Genomic DNA, 17,499 nt, shown 5'->3' on the forward strand with positions numbered 1-17,499 from the left:
TAATTATTTATTCGCCGGTGCCTTCCTTCGTTTCTAACTTATTATTAATTAGGCGCCTCTAGTCTTTCGCAGAGCGCTCCACCGAGCCGGTTGCAGCTTTAAATATGAATTAAAAGCAAATCCAGGCTACTGTAATGCGAAAATTATTCCGTGTCTTGCATGGCAGAGATGAATAGCCGCGTGGATCAATACCGTGAAACTCGGCTCCGAACGACAGGGTTATTGATAGCTTATATTAATGATGTTAATGATGGAAAAAGGAAAACAACGGCCCACCCGACTTAGAAACTTTTTAGCCGCTGAAACCCCGCAATAAAAACGGGAAGGGGGCAGGAATCGGGCTTAAGTGTAATAAAAAAATTATTTATGAAACCGGATAAATGACTTCAGAGCCTTGATGCATTTGAACCTAACGCTCTCGGCTCCTGGCGGCCCCGGCTCCAGCTGGGGAGACCGCGAAAACCCCAAGCAGCGGTGAGCTGGGGGCTGCGGGCGCTCCGCCAGCCTCGGCAGCCTCCGGTTTGCCGCCCGCTTTCCCCTCCGTCCCCGCCGGGAGAGCCCTCTGGGGCGCCGGTCGCAGGCACTTTTGGAAGTGGGATGGGGTAGGCGCTAAGCTGGTTCTCATAGTCCCGGAGGGGACAGTGAGGCGGTCAGCTGGGCTCCGTAGCATGGACTTTGGCCCAATTTCTTCACTGGTTCTCTTGGCAGCTGCTCCCAGAGACTAGTCCAAGGTTTCGGGCTTGAGGAGGACACAAGGCTAACTCCACACTGCTCCCCATCTCACCCAAGGCTCTTTGAATTCCCCAAATGCAAAAGGGTGGGTGGCTGGTGTCTGAAGGGTGTGTAACACTTAGAATGAAGATAAATTGCTCTAAACAGGGTAGGAAAACTGAGAAAGATGCCCACTCTCTTCCTACATGCCTTAGCGGGTTCTTTACCAGGCACGGGGTTAACTGGGCCTTGGCAGTGAGCGCCGGGCAAGCGAGGGATCTTTGAGGCTGGGTCTTCCGGGTGTGGGGAGTGGAATGATCACGCAGGTTTGGGCTCCATCCTCCTGCAATCCTGCTTGGACGCCGCTCCCTCCCCCAAGCTGGCCCCAAATATTGACGCACTCTCCCTAGCCGGGGCCGCTGAGTGACCGGGGCGGGAAGGGAAGAGGGGCGGGGAGCGATAGGTTAACTGCTGACCCCAGAGGACCGCGGCAAAGGTCAGAGCCCTAGGGTCACTCGAAGGCCCGAGGTTCCATCCCCTTCCGCAGGGCACAGAACCATCAAGTCCCCTTCCCTTAGCCAGGGTCCTAGGCCCTTGGAAATTGGTGGTGGGGGTGGAGTGGGGTGGTGGTGACCTCTGCCATTCACTGAGGGGGCGGGGGAGGGGGGGTGGCTGGGGGAGTTGGTGGATGGTAGGGTTGCCAGTGGGTCCGCGGTCGGCGCTCCCTGAGTCCAGCCTTTTGGATTGGAGTGAGAGTTTCGGGGATTTTAATTTATGCTGGCGACTGTAATTTGTTCTGCATTTCAGGCGGGAGGAGAAACTACCCAGAACTATGGGAAAATTCCCACGTAGTCCACAGAGCAAACAATTCCCTCCAAGGGATGGGGTAATTTTTTTTTTTTTTTAATTAGGTCTTTTGAAATCTGTTTTTCCTTCTTTTCCTTTCTCCCTCTCCTTCACCATCCTTTTTACTTCTCTTTCCCCGTTTTATTTCTATCTTACCCTCTTCGTCCCGTTTCATTTTCTTCTCCACCTCTTCATTTTTTTCCCTTTCTTCCTTCCTCTCTCCAACTCATTCCTTTCTTCTTTGAAGCTTTCTCTCCTCATCCCCTCCCTCTTTCTCTTCCTTCTATAGCTAGGTGGAGGCCAGGCCCACTTCCCTGCACCTCAAGACTTTCACATGAAAGGTGCCAACACCATTTGGCATCAGCATCAAATATCACTTTGTTTTTGACAAAGGAAAGAAAGAACATCAGAATTCAGAGAAATCATCCATGCCTCTGAGCCCATTAGCAGGAACTTGCATCCCTTGCCACTTCTCTACTGGGCTTTTGCCCTTGTCCGAGGTCGGCCAGCTCAGGGTCATGTCCCTTTCCTAAACTTGGGGCTGCTTCGAGAGTGTGCTTTCCTTGCTAATGCTTCTCACGGTGCTGTCTGGGACCAATAACATCAAGATTTTGGGGTTGTTGGTTTTATTTTTATTTGATTTTATTTTGAAAAAAATTGCAGTGAAACTCTGAGGCCATAACTTCTAAAAGCACTAGCTGAGTCTTAAATCTATCCTAGTGCACCAGAGGTTGAAACCATTATCTCAATAACTAGACAAAAACCAAACTTCCTGCCACCCAGGCAGAACCCCATTTTAGCTATCTCGCTTCAAAGTCCACAATCAGCTACATGTTTCAGATAAGCACCTGCCCACTGGAGTGCAGTCTTAGAGCCACACCATCTACCAACAAACAGCTCTTCCTCAGAAAGGAAATAAAACAGACACTGCACAAAATCACTTGATTCTGGAAAAATCAATATCAAGATTAGGTTTATTGTCTGCTTATATGATTAAAAATGACAAAGTGTTGCCTTTTATTTTCATAAAAAGACAGAAGTCTGAACAAAATAATTTACTATTGAGTTCTTGTTTCATTTGCCTGGCAAAACCTGGAGGAGGCTGAAAAAGCAGTTAGGAGGTGCAGTGGCCCTTGCTGGGCACGGGTGAACTTGCCATCGGAGGATGTGTGCTGCTGTGTGTGCGAAGAGAGTAGTTTCCTAAGGTCCAGTTTGCCCTAAGGCCAGGCCAGCTGGGTAGTTCTCAGTTCTTCCTCATTTCAAAGAAATGCTTGATCATCTGTCACTTGCCCTTACTTTCTTTAGCTCAAACCTGGGTTCCAGGTGTTTTTCCCCCCAAAATAACTATCAGGATCAGGCTGCTTCAGTGGCTGCACGACTCTGGCAGAGGCAGCACCAGGGCCTTGCTGGCTCCTTCAGACGTGGCCTCCCAGATCCCTTTCCAGCCACCCTGGATCTTAGGTCCTATGAAGCACTGCTCTGCCTCTGTGTGCATATGCGTGCGTGCGTGCGTGCGTGTGTGTCCCCGACCCACTACTTGGCCCGATTCACGCTCCCTCTTTGGGGAGGCTCTCGGGGTTCCACAGTCTGAGCTGCAATCAGGAAAATGGGGTTTTCGAAACCACTGTGGGCTGGATTCTCCAAGTGTTGCCGGCGGTGAGCGCATTCGAGGGACAAGACGGCTTTGGGCGCGCGCGCTGGTTACACCACTGCGGGGGTTATCTATCTACGTTAAAAACAAAAAGAAAAACAAAGAAAAAAAAATCCACTGTATGAATCCCAGCTTAAATTCCCCTCCCCTATCTCGAAACCCCTAAAAACCCACTTAGAATCTACTCTCATCTCTAGGCTGCTGCTCTTGGGCAAGAGTCCCGCGTGCTCAGAGCATGCTCCCAGCCCGTTACTACCTTGTTCTAGAACAAGAGTGGCTCCCAGACGCACAAGGTTCATGGAGCGCGGTGCCCGAGAGAACAGTTTCACGCCGCTCATTTAGCACCATTAGGAAAATAACTACCTAGACGGTCCCTAAGAGCCCCAAATCCGCCTTTGGATTTGGAGTTGGAGCCGTTTGGCGGACTGCAAGCTCCGACTCATTTCTTAAACGCATTAATTTGCTCTCCATTTGTTCTGGAACCTAGTGGAAAACCTGGTGGTTGTGGAAATGAAACCTAACCAAACCATCTCCTCTACCGAGTCCCCACGGGCATAGCTTCTCCAAGGCCGTCCTGGCCTCCTCTTGGGGTGGAGGGTTTACGGTGTAGCGGCCGTGGATTACATGCTACTGGGAAATGTGACAAGCCCGGCTGGGCGCCGACGGCGGGCTAGCGGTGGTCGGGCCCCGCTCGCTGTCAGGCTTGACGTCTCTCTCTTCGCTGCCGGGGTGCCAGTTCAGCGCACCCTCGAATCGGAGCACTTTTCACGGAGACGCCCGAAGGGAGACCGAAAGGGCGCCTGGGTCCGGACAGGCTTATCTGAGGAAGCCACCTTGGGAAGGGGGAAGGCAGCCCGAGGGTTGAGAACTCGCCTGGCGCCTGCTTGGGGCAGCTCTGGACTCCTTTCCGCGTGAAGGCAAATTCAGCCACTAGCTTCTCGGGAAACAAGTCTGGTCTCTCCTTTCCTCTCCCGGACCCTCTCTCCAGCCTCTTTTCTCTACCTTCCTCCCTCTTTAGCCATGAGTACTCCGAAGCTGCTAGCCCTAGGGTCAAAGGTCAGGCCTTCACTGGGGGCTTGGGGGCGCAAGCGGCAGGGTTCGCCTTCTTCGTGCACTGGCGGGGAGCACGGGAGTCGCCTGGCTTGTCATTCAGGGCTGGACACCCATTGCCAACCAAAGAGAAAACAGACATTGAACTCAGAGCTCCCTCTTCCAGTACTTAGACCTCTTTGATGACAAGGAGAGTTGAAGGGGATGGTAGTTTAATTTAGAAAGTTGTATCCAGACCATAAAGTCACTCATCTGGATATTTTAGGAGTCATTTTTTTGGGGGAGGGAGTGGGTAATGATTTCCATAGGTGTCTCCATTGAGGTGGTTTTGAGCACAGGATTGACCTTTTAAGAGCAGGCTTTTGTTGCATCATTTCCCTTGCCCTAACCCTGGTCAGAGTTGGAAAGAAGTTGCCAGAAGGGCTCTAGGAGAGGTTAACGAATGCCCAGCTCTCCAAGTAGACAGATCTGTTCCAAAGGGACCGACCTTTCGCATGAGTAGGGGCAAGGCAGGCAGAGTAAAAAGCAGATCTCTATGCACATTCACGTGGCTTCATGTAATGAACACATCTCCATCAATTTCTGGAGGCAGAAGGCTCAATTTACTTGGGTTTTAGCCGAGGAATGTTCTTAGCCTCAGCTCTGACTACAGAGGAGCCTAGTAGTTAGAATTCTCTCTCCAACGAAAGTGATGGTCAATAGAATTCTCGGTATCAAATGAGCAATAATTTGCTGTGGCTACATGCTGGATAATGAAAGATGTTAGTGGGATCAATAAAAAATGAAAACACTTTTACTTACATCTTGAGTTACTGTTTTAAGTGAGCAAGAGGGATGCAACAAACCCAAAGCTAGGCTCAGATCCTCTGCAGACCCCCTCAGACTCACAAAGCTCTTTTACCACCGGAGTCTTTTTGCTGCCAGGACCTCTAACTTCCACCTTCTGTGCTCACAGGCAAGTGGGTTATTTATATCAAATTAACCCCTGGGAACCTGGTAATAGTTTAACTGTCAGGATTTTACATTTTTTCTTTTTTTCTGCACCCTGAATTAATTTTAAATTGTTTTGCATCAGAACTAAACTGTTTGTGGTTTACAGAAAAAGTAGGAAAACATCCCAAATCTGATTTGTCCATTGAAATGCTTATAAATGTGCACTCGACAGACAAACCCAGGGGGGCCTGTGTTCTTCCATTGTGTATGAAGAAAACACAGGTAAAAGGATAGACTAAATTCCTTTCAATTTGTTATTTGTGGCCATGAAATCTGGAAAATTCAGACATTAAAATCGTTTTTTTCCAGACTAGTTAATGCCCTCATCTTCATTCATAATCATTTCTTCTGTTCAATGTGTTTTTAATTTGCATTGGGTTTATTTATACGTTCCAGGCAGCTTCTCTCACCATTCAATCCCAAACACCTAGGAACATATCTGTTCCTTAAGAAACCTATTGCAAAACCATCCATAAAGCATTTAATATATATATATATATATTTAAGATACAAGACTGAAAAATATCCCAAGTGCTCTGCATAAAACAGGCTCAACGAAAAAGCTCGTTGTCAGACAGCTTCCAGCACCCGAACCGATATAAAACAAAGAACATTGGGAAATGTGTGTTTGGTTGCTTCTGTGGATTTGAGAAGCCTATATTTTCTCACCATTAAAGGGTGCGGTGGGTGGGTGGGGAAAGACACGAATTTAGCCGCCGCTTTATGCTCTCTGACCAGAGGAGCTCGTTCTTCCATCGAGATAATGGTCAGTGCTGCAAGGACAGTGGCCTGAGATAATCCTGAGTACGTTTGTGTTGGATTTGCAGAGACAACAAGCCACCTGGGAGATTTAGAAAGCGGGAACCAGCCTAGGGAAGTGTAGACAAGTTCTAACTCGGGGTTTTCCCCAGGTCAGTGACCCTGGCTATCTCCATTTCTACGACTCGCACGGATGCAGGTGCAGTTCTGCCGCCGCATGCGGCTTCGCAGGAGAACCGCTCATAGACCGCAGACGCGCGCTCGCGTACCCTCCACCACGCTTGGCACGCCTGGATATTTACACCCTATTTGGGAGGCCTCCTTCCCGCCCTCATTTGCTACTTTAAATTTGCCAGGAGGACCTGTTAGCGCCGAAGCTGGGTGGGCAGGGTGGGAGGGGGGCGCCCTCGCTCGGCTCCCTGACCGTGACGCGGCTTCTGCCCTCCGCCCTCGGTTCCCACCCTGTCTGTGTGGCTACAGGCTCAGCAGTGGACCAGCGACGCCGGGCCCCTGGAGCCCCTGCCCCGGCCTGTCCCCCACCCCCACCTCCGCACGCGCCAGTGAGAGAGGCTTACCCGGGTGGGCGAGTCGCGGCGCATTAGCGGATTTCATGGCAAGTTGCTTCTGTGACAAGTGATCAGGTTCACGTTTGAGGATTTGCCCCCTAGGAGGGAGGAAACGAGAGTCAATCTGCATAATTTCAAATGAGAAAGAAACCGGGAAACTGGGGAGCCTAACTTCTAGCTTCCTAATTCCCCCCTCCCCGGGATCCTATAAGCCCCCCACCCCCCACCCCGGAAACTGTAAGTACCCTCCGCTCCCGCCCCCGCACCAGTGCACAGTAAGAAAAAGTGATCCGCACAAGTCGCAGGTGATACCTTTTATTGCGCTCATTTTAAAGACAGGGACGGGATGGCTCCCTCCATGAAGCCTTTCTCGAAGCTCGGCCCCGGGGAGGTGGGTCAGCCAGGCCGCTTCAGGACCCCTCAGATTCCTGAAAGGTCGCGAGGTGAGGGGTGCAGAAAAGAGCGACCTCGGGCTTCGTGCCAAACGGCCCCCTTCAGCGCCCCGGTCTGAGCTAGGCGCGCAAACCCAAATTCCCTCCAGCGCCTTCGGCTCCATCTTTAAGTCCAGGCAAAGATCAATTCTCTCTCTCTCTCGCACGCACACATTTGCAGCCATAAATAAACAGCTCCCAGCTAAATCAGGAACCCGAGAAGAGAAAGAGAGAAAAAAGAAGAGAAGGATGAGATCCAAAGCACGGGTCTCGCTTCTCCAGAGCGCCGGAGGGCTCTTTTTGGTCCGGCTAGCCTTGCATTTGGGGTTGCAACTTGCATTTGAATAGCTGCCTGGGCTTGTTATGGACCCGGGAAAGCTCTGAAAGGGAATCACTATGCAAATTGTCCCAGTTACAATCGAAAGGTTCGATCTCCAGGAGCTGCCTGACGGAAGTTGATGTCAGCTATCTGTGCATTAGGGTTGCATTACCGCCTTCGCCGGCCTCCTCAACACCCCCGCTCGCGCCTGCCGGGGAGGCTTTTTTTTTTTTTTTTTTTGCTTATGTGTATATTTTCCCTCAGTAATTAAAAATAAAGAAAGAAAGGGGAAAAAAAGGGGGAGGGGGCTTAAGGTGGCGATGTAGTTGGCTCGGGCCTGGGAGGCCCACGGGCAGAGGGGAAGAGGTGAGGTGCAGGCGGGGAGGGGGGTGGTGGTGGTAGTACGTTTGCAGCAGGTGTTGATGGTGCGTTTGAAATCAAACATTTAGAAATGGTTTTTTAGCGTTTTGCAGGCCTAGGCGGCGGCAAGGGGGTGGGAGCAGCGATGTCTGCCTCCGCCCGCCTGCTTGATCCTACAATGCCGGCTGCAGATCAATACCTGCTCACTGTAATCCCAGTAATTGTAGGGCTCGCAGCTTTTATTTTAAAGAAATAGGACACTAGGGCGCGGACGAGCGGCTGAGGCAGCGCTGCTGGACTCTGGTGCCTCCAGGCGCCTTTTGGGGCTCCCATCTATTACCCTAGAGCCCTGACAGCTCCTTGCAATGGGGTAGTTTTGGGGCACCAGCGCTCGGACATCAGCGTGGCTCGCGTGGCCTCCGGCCGAGAATGGCGCTCGCCCGAAGGCGCTCTTGGTGACTCAGGGCAGGCCGCGTGCGGTATGGGATCGGTCTTTTCCGGGCCTTTTCGCCGGCTCAGGAGGGTGGACCCACCTGGGGATGGGCATCTTGGGCTTGGACGCTGGCCTGTTTGCCTTAGGCCGCACGGACTCCAGACCTCGACGCTTGGGGCCCGCGGTTGTTGGAATACGGGCCTTCGACACTGAGGCGAGACGTTTTGTCCCTTCTCGGCTGCCTTCCGGGGCCCGAGGCCTAGATAGGGCCTGCACTGTTTGGGTCGCTCGGCCTGGGAGGCTGGTTAGGGCGCTAGGAACCGGCTATTTGCCCGTGCGACCACTTAGGCGCTTGTTTCCTCAGGGGGCGCAGGGCCACGCCTTTGGCCGAGACCCACCAAGCCCGCCGCTCCCGCGGGCCTCCTGCTGCCTCTGCTGCCCGCCCCTTGTTGGCAGGGCCGGGGCAGGACCGCTGGGGCCTGGGGCCGCAGCCCCTGCGCGGCTGGCAGCCCGCAGCTTCTGGCGCCCCCGAAGATGACCATCTGTCATTCAATTAAGGTTTCAGGGCAGCTGATGGGGGAGCCAGGGTCAGCGACCTCAGGACAAAACGGCCTGCTGCCTCGGATAGGAGAAGTTCAAATGTTAAATGCAGAACATTGTGCCCACTCCTAGGCCCGGCCCCTACCCGGCCTCAGGTCCGGCCGGTGGACAGCAGCGGGGTGAAGGGCAGCGGTCATTAGCACTTAGATTTCAGCTCTGGGCCGGGCTCCTTCTGTTGGGTCATTTTGACCAGAGAACCTTTAACCCTTTCACGCCAGCCCACCCTCTAGGGAAGGCCAGCTTGTCTGATGGAGGAAAGAAAGAGGGCGATCAGATGCACCCATATAAAGAGGGGTCACATTGTATTTCGGGTCACTTCTTAATTGGAGAAGAAAACCTACAAGACAGAAGGAAAACAGTTCATTATAACCAAAACAAACTATGAGGTCTTAATAGTTTAATTTTCTAATTTTTAGTTTTGGGGGAGAAGTGCATTCATCAGATATGATCAGGGAACTAACTACTGGGCCAGTATGGGGAGAATGGATTTGTTTAAAAAAAGTTCCAAACTTTCCACCCATATTTAACTGTATTTACCCAAACGTGTGCGAGTGGTGATGAGCTTAAGCCAGCCACACAAAACTTCATTTAAATGTTAGTGATGAAGTTTCCACTGCAGCCAGCCTCATCTTCAGTTGAAAATAGATTGGACAGTTGGTCTTTCCCTTTGGGGACTTTCTCATAATAAAATGAGATTAAAAATAATTGAATGGAATTCATAAAAGACATTAATTAGGCATTCACAGGCTATGGGCATTTAGGTGTTAATATTCCTGGCTTCCCTACACGGACAGAAGGAGAAGCAGCCACATACTTAGCAGTTTTCAATGGAAGATCCAACTATTCCTCTCAATTATTAACCGTGAAGCCTGAAAACTATTCTATTAGCAAGATATCATTTAAAGGCTTGGAAAACTAGGTCTTTCAGCAGGCTAGTTGGTAATAAAGGAAGGAATTGGGGCTTCTGGCTTCCAGCCCCACTTCTCAATATCAAACTTAGCCTTTACTTTTTGGAAGTAACTATCAAGAAATCAATGAATCAATCAGACATTCAGCATGGAAGCACCTTAGCAAATTTTTCATTGGATAACAATGAATAATACATGGCCCTCCAGTATATTGACTGTGGTAAATGGTCTTTAAGATAAGGTGCTGCAACAAGTATCTTTAAATAAAATCAAAATAAAAAGTTTACCACAATCATAATAAATTGTTCAGTCATCCTCCTATTGACTCACATAGCATCTTTCTTCAGGGGCATTTGGAGTTATTTTTTCCCCCTTACAAACAGACCAGAACAAATTGATGAATTGAGCTTTCACTATGCTAATTTAGACATTATAAATATTTAATTAACATCCCTAATAGCCAGTCATAGAGGGCCCGGCTCTACTTTACACTATTCTTAATCTAAAGTAAATGCTTTTCCCATTAATAGCCTGATGCCATATTAGCAGCTTCCTCGGTAAAAGGGCCCCACTTAGACTAAAAGGAGGCAGCATTGAGTAGTCTGCATTAGATAGGGGTTTATTCTTGTTTGTAAAGAATCCAGGGAATGGTATCAACTGTCTACAAATTCCACCTTTCCCAGTTCTTGCTTAGACTATTCTAATAGGGACAACCTTGCAATTTTACTTTTCTAGACAAGGTAATATTTTGAGTTTTTACTAGAATAAAAATGAATTTATTTTAGTAAGATTTATATTAAAAAGTGAATCATAGGTAGTGGATGACAAATTGCCAACTGTAGAATTTACTAGCCTTTTCAACAGAGTGGGGCAGGGGAAAGAATTCTGTACTAGGAGTCTTGTAACGCTCACTAGTGATGGGACCCTTGGGCAAGGCATTTAACCACTCTGAGCCTCAGTTTTCCCTTTTAATAAGTCACATAGTGCCTATGCCACAAGGTTACTTTAATGATTAAATGGGAGAATATATGTGAAATTATTTGGCATATAGTTCAGTTCAGTTCAGTTGCTCAGTCGTGTCTGACTCTTTGCGACCCCATGAATCGCAGCATGCCAGGCCTCCCTGTCCATCACTAACTCCCGGAGTTCACTCAGACTCACATCCATCGAGTCAGTGATGCCATCCAGCCATCTCATCCTCTGTCATCCCCTTCTCTTCCTGCCCCCAATCCCTCCCAGCATCAGAGTCTTTTCCAATGAGTCAACTCTTTGCATGAGGTGGCCAAAGTACTGGAGTTTCAGCTTTAGCATCATTCCTTCCAAAGAAATCCCAGGGCTGATCTCCTTCAGAATGGACTGGTTGGATCTCCTTGCAGTCCAAGGGACTCTCAAGAGTCTTCTCCAATACCACAGTTCAAAAGCATCAATAGATACTCAATATTGGGTTAATTCCTAAATGACTCCCAAATATTCATTAACCTTTCTCTCCCCTTATGTTTATTCTTGTCTTCTGTAAACTATTTTCTTATCATAATCTAACATTATCTTTGCAAATGTAGTTTGTCTCATCAATTCTTGGATCTAGTTTCTGTAACGTGAAGTGGGGGAAAACTGGGAGGCTTAAACTCTGACCAGGACACAATTTAAGAACAGATACTAGAATTTAGACTTTTTAAAGTTCTGAGTCATAAACTCTGATCACTGAAATGTCCTTACACAATAGTCCTTGTGTGGATTAGATAGATTCTAGGAGTAGCATTATATTTCCCAGGGGGTAGGAATCAGGCCAGAACTGAGAGTTCAAGAAATTAGAAACTCTCCAGGCTGATCTAACTCTGGGACTAAAATCTGCAGGTGCCAAATATTAGAGTAAAGAGCTAAAGAAAGAAAGTTTCAGACACAATTTAAATTTAAAACATTAAAAAGAAAAGCCATTTGTTCTTTGTGTTTGATCTTTGTTAATTTGATTAATATGTGTCTTGGGGTGTTTCTCCTTGGGTTTATCCTGTTTGGGACTCTCTGGGTTTCTTGGACTTGGGTGATTATTTCCTTCCCCATTTTAGGGAAGTTTTCAACTATTATCTCCTCAAGTATTTTCTCATGGTCTTTCTTTTTGTCTTCTTCTTCTAGAACCCCTATGATTCGAATGTTGTAGCGTTTAATATTGTCCTGGAGGTCTCTGAGATTGTCCTCATTTCTTTTAATTCGTTTTTCTTTTATCCTCTCTGATTCATTTATTTCTACCATTCTATCTTCTAATTCACTAATCCTATCTTCTGCCTCTGTTATTCTACTATTTGTTGGCTCCAGAGTGTTTTTAATTTCATTTATTGCATTATTCATTATATATTGACTCTTTTTTATTTCTTCTAGGTCCTTGTTAAACCTTTCTTGCATCTTCTCAATCCTTGTCTCCAGGCTATTTATCTGTGATTCCATTTTAATTTCAAGATTTTGGATCAATTTCACTATCATTATTTGGAATTCTTTATCAGGTAGATTCCCTATCTCTTCCTCTTTTGTTTGGTTTGGTGGGCATTTATTCTGTTCCTTTATCTGCTGGGTATTCCTCTGTCTCTTCATCTTGTTTAAATTGCTGAGTTTGGGAGTCCTTTCTGTATTCTGGCAGTTTGTGGAGTTCTCTTTATTGTGGCGTTTCCTCGCTGTGTGTGGGTATGTAGAGGTGGCTTGTCAAGGTTTCCTGGTTAGGGAAGCTTGTGTCGGTGTTCTGGTGGGTGGAGCTGTATTTCTTCTCTTTGTTCAGTCGCGCTATGGGGAGGGAGGGAGGGATGCTGCAAACAAATGACACTGGCGTGCGCTCGCAGTGCCTCAGCCACACTGGGTCTGCCCCCGCTCACGGCGCGTGTAGCCTCCCTGCCCACACTGCTCAGGCTCTAGGTTGTTCCGCCGGGAACAATCCGAGGCTGGTCCTGGGTTGCATGCACCTCCCAGGTCCAAGCCGCTCAGGTTCAGGCACTCGGGTAGTCCTCAGAGGCGCAGACTCAGTTGGGGCTGCGTTTTGTGCTCTTCCCAGGTCCGAGCAGCTCAGGTGATGAGGTGTTTGGCGAGCGCCAATGCTGCGACTTATCGCCTCCCCGCCACTTAACGGGGCCTCCGTTAAGGTTGGGGCCTCCCCAACCAAAAGACAAAGACTGGCTGAATGGATACAAAAACAAGACCCCTACATATGTTGTCTACAAGAGACCCACCTTAAAACAGGGGACACATACAGACTGAAAGTGAAGGGCTGGAAAAAGATTTTCCATGCAAATTGGGACCAAAAGAAAGCAGGAGTCACAATACTCGTATCAGATAAATTAGACTTTAAAACAAAGGCTGTGAAAAGAGACAAAGAAGGTCACCACATAATGATCAAAGGATCAATCCAAGAAGAAGATATAACAATTATAAATATATATCCACCCAACATGGGAGCACCACAGTATGTAAGACAAATCCTAACAAGTATGAAAGGAGAAATTAACAATAACACAATAATAGTGGGAGACTTTAATACCCCACTCACACTTATGGATAGATCAACTAAACAGAAAATTAACAAGGAAAAAAAAACAAAAACAAAAACATGTATCTATAAAGCTCACTAAAGTAAAGCACAGTAAAATGAGGTATGGCAATAAAAGGCGTTAAATTTATCAAATAAAAAAAAATAATAAAGTGCTGAAAAATTAAAGCTGTCAATTCTGTAATAGATATCCATTGAAAGTATCTTTTGAAATGGGGTTGAAAACACCTTCAGAGAAATGAAAGCTAAGGAAGCATGCCCGAGCTATAAAAAATGATAAAGTCCTTTATGAATGATGATAATATCAAAACAAAACTGGGAAATACAGGAAGGAGTAAAGAGCACTTCGAACAGTCAATACATGGATAAACATTAGAAACTATTCTCTTTTCTTAATTTCTTCATGGTAAACTATCAACATAAAAGAAAAAAAAATAAAATAAAAAGAAAAGCCATCTTATTCTAAGAGTATTTCTCAAAGAATGTGAAGAAAAACCAAATTGACCTGTTGGACATTGCTGGTTACAGAGACAATATAAACCCTGAATTATTCTTATTCCCTAGAACAAAATAAATACTGCTGAATGTAATATAGGCATTTATATTGATAAAATAGATATTTAGTCTGCTAAGTTGCGTCAGTCGTGTCTGACTCTGTGCAACCCAATAGACGGCAGCCCACCAGGCTCCCCCGTCCCTGGGATTCTCCAGGCAAGAACACTGGAGTGGGTTGCCATTTCCTTCTCCAATGCATGAAAGTAAAAAGTGAAAGTGAAGTCGCTCAGTCGTGTCCGACTCCTAGCGACCCCATGGACTGCAGCCTACAAGGCTCCTCCGTCCATGGGATTTTCCAGGCAAGAGTACTGGAGTGGGGTGCCATTGCCTTCTCCCATATTTAGTCTAGATAGAGTAAATATCCTAGTAAAATCACATCATTTGGATTTTTGGTATAACTCAGATTTTCCTTTTTATTTTTGGTTAGCAGTGGAAAATCCCAGATAGAAAGCTCATTGGGAAAGGGGCAAGGCATTGGCTGGGATGACTTCTCAAGGAAAAGACAGTAGTCAGGAGGTATAGGTAGATAGACAGCAGAGTCTGAAATTGGAGAGCTTTTTTCTCTTCCTTTTGCTGCTCTTTCTCCTCTCTCTAGAGGTCTTTCCTACCGCTGCCCACCCAACCTCACTTTCTCTTTCTGCTCTGTGATAATCCATTAAATAGAAGGGGAAATACTTTTTATTGTCCCTTCCACTAGATGTTTTGTTGGGCTTCCCTGGTGGCTCAGTAATAAAGAATCTGCCTGCCAATGCAGGAAATGTAGGTTCCATTCTTGGGTTGGGAACATCCCCTGGATAACCTGTGGCAGCATGAGAAGATTGGGGTTAGGAAAGCCAGTATAAAAATGACAAAACAGAAAAGCAAACCAAAACTAGTACTCATACTCTTGGTGTACATAAAGCCCTAATTCATTAAATGATTTTCCAAATCTCCATTTTTCTGACTTAACCAGAGAGAAATCACAGTATAATATTTTATCTGAGGAGAATGTATAATTTTTTTTTATGTTTACTATTACTTTTGGTTAATTTCCCCTTCTATTACAATAAGTACCCCTTACCTTTGCCTTTGAATCTTTTTGCTCTCGACTGAATTTGATTCGTATGTTTTGGGGAGACAACCATTGCCCCACGACAGGAAGCTTGTCTTTAGGGCAGTGTGAACTGGTCATATTAAAATGAAACACAAAGCAATTCAAAAAGCTTTGAAACATACAGTGGATCTTTACTATCTGTCTTCTTGAAAGTGTCTTAAAATTTGAACCACCTTTTTTTACTTAGCTTTTCATAGGCAAAACTTCCTAAATTTCATATCTTTAGATATCTCTTTATTTTCCCCCCAGAATTTCCCCCTTTTTTCCTCAGCAGGAAAACTCCTAGATTGTTGGGTGTAGCAATGTGCCCAAATGTGCAGCTGAATCTCCCCCTCTCTCTTGCAGTCAAGGAGAGTGGTCCATGAGTGGTAAGCATGTATCACATTGTGAGACTTCCAGGAAATCAGCTGGAATCTGTGACTGTGACCTTGGTCCTTGCCCCTCTCTTTTTCCTGATGCCTGGATCATAGACTTGATGGTTGGATCTGCAGTGATCATCTTGCAATAATGAGGCAAGTTTAAGGATAAAAGTTATATGTTAAAGGTGGCATGGCAGAAATATAGAAGCCTGGTTCCTGATGATCATTCTAACTTTAGGTTTTCCTTTTGAGAGAGGCCTTTATCATATTTAAGTCAAGGTTATTTCAGAGATGTTACTGGCAGCTGAATGTATTTCTAAGTGATATTACCTTCACAGACTTTGAAAGCAAATTCTAAAATCTGGTAGTCTTGGCAGGGGTATATTGACATTATTAATCAATCAAAAGAATATAATATATCTTAATTTAATTTGGCAGTCTGTACTTATCATGGTCTGTTGGTTATTTCCTTGTCTTGTTGCATACAGGTACATTTTGGTTTCTTGTTACTTCTCCTAATGCTAGATTTTATTGTATGTTCTTTCTTTCATATGCCCTGTTTTATCTCTGTTTCTTATATAAAATGTATTTGGCTTAAGATTTTTATAATATTTTCTTATATTTATTAAACCAAACATTCATTATTGGTAAGCTGCAAGCTTCCAATTACTTTATTAGTTCTTCAGTGATGTCTGAATATTTACATTTTGAAATATTTACTCTTAAATGATAAATTGCTTTATTTCTTCTTTACATCATTATTGGGACCTTATGAAATATGTTCATTAGGAGGTTATAGTATTAATTAATTTTACTTTAGAGAGTAAAGGAAACATACCAAAATATTTCTTAATAAAGCAGGTTTGGGGTATGATTGGATTGGGGAGATAATAGGGAGACTCAGACCTATGCTATACAAAATGCCTGTTTACCCTGGCTGACATGGGCTATCCCTGAGGCAGGCCTGCATCCAGGTGGTGCTTAAAGTGATGGAGACTATTATCCACTTACTGAAAATATAAAACATTGGTTAGTGGGGGGTTGTCCTAAATGACTTTGTCTTCAAGCCATGTAATTAAGCGTTTCTCTTATGTTTGAGTTTGATATCTATTCTTCTTGTGCTTGAATTTCATCTATTCCTGACTTCTTTGAAACTTATTATTTTTTTTTGTTATGATATATTCTCTTCTATTTGGATTTATTGACGTAAATAGCAAAATCCCCCAGAAACTCGTGTTCACATGCCTTTTTCTATTGCTGTTTTTATTTCATTGCTGGAGCATTTGGCTTTAAACCACTGACTTTTGTTCTTATTTCTGAGCCAGGTGCCCAGCCATACATTACAACGGCCAGTGTCTTATGGCTCACTGGATCTAAAGTTTCTAGAACAAAATACTAATACATGAAAATGCTGAATCTCTTCCTTAAAATGTATGTTTCTTCCCCTTTGTGTTTTAGAAATTCATAGCTTATAGTCACTGAAAATGGAAACAGAATAACAATAGAGTTAATCATATAAGAAAAAAGAGAGCAATAAACAATTTGAAATAGAAATTCTACTTTAAGTAAAAAATAAAACCAAGCTATGATACTTGTTAAATTTCTGTTATAAAATCTATCATTTTCATTTGGACCAAAAGTAAAATTTCAGCAACTTCTGTGGATTATAAAGCAGGAATCTAACAGACCCTAGGTTCTTAGGGGACTGGAATGAGGAGGTGACTCTGCTGGTGGATTGCTGGGTTTTTACCCCCACTCAAACCACAGTAGCTCTATTTTATAAAATACTTTGGGTATGAATTAGTTTGGGTAAAGAATTTATTTACAAAAGCAGTAAGAAAGCATTATTTAGTATTGTACCTCAAATAGGCATACATAATTAGTATTTTCAGCACCCCTGGGTAATTTAGTTCTTCTCATTCTTAGTGATTACTAACAAATGAGCAAATACAATAAAAATTCTCTTCTAAAATTAATTTTATCATTCAAATAAGAATAAATCTTAACCTATATTGATAAAAATATCCCACTTGTTTTTATGAGTTTTTATTTTGTTTTGAAATGTCAAAGATCACTAACTAGATTTTTGACTTAAGAAAATTAATGATAGTCCCTTATTAACATGGGTGGTTTATGTATTTCAAGACTTTCTTTTGCCATAATGACAATCCAAATTGTAATAATAACACAATTTTCAGAGGGAGAATGATGCAGATATTTAAAAATGGTTCTTTAAAAATGAATGTAAGCAATATAACATTATAGTTCTTAAGACTTTTATAATATAGGGCATATATTTGATGCTGACTTAATATTACTCTGAAGGATGAATTGTAGTC

General features: G+C 44.9%; 1 long non-coding RNA gene across 2 annotated transcripts; it reads right to left on the reverse strand.

Moving 5' to 3' along the window:
* Positions 1-2,513: 2,513 nt before the first annotated feature.
* LOC147364471 (uncharacterized) lies at positions 2,514-9,238 on the reverse strand. Of its 2 annotated transcripts, none has more exons than XR_015134518.1 (4): positions 8,220-9,238; positions 6,889-7,209; positions 6,586-6,674; positions 2,514-3,279 (listed from the first exon to the last, which is right to left on the reverse strand). It is a non-coding gene; the product is annotated as an uncharacterized LOC147364471 (long non-coding RNA). The 2 variants fall into 2 exon arrangements; XR_015134517.1 differs by having other exon boundaries at positions 2,514-3,283.
* Between the last annotated feature and the right edge of the window lie 8,261 nt (positions 9,239-17,499).

This window comes from Bos grunniens, chromosome 10, assembly GCF_055505025.1.
Source record: "Bos grunniens cultivar Pamir isolate PY7600 chromosome 10, Bosgru_T2T1.0, whole genome shotgun sequence".
Classification (NCBI taxonomy): Eukaryota; Metazoa; Chordata; class Mammalia; order Artiodactyla; family Bovidae; genus Bos; species Bos grunniens.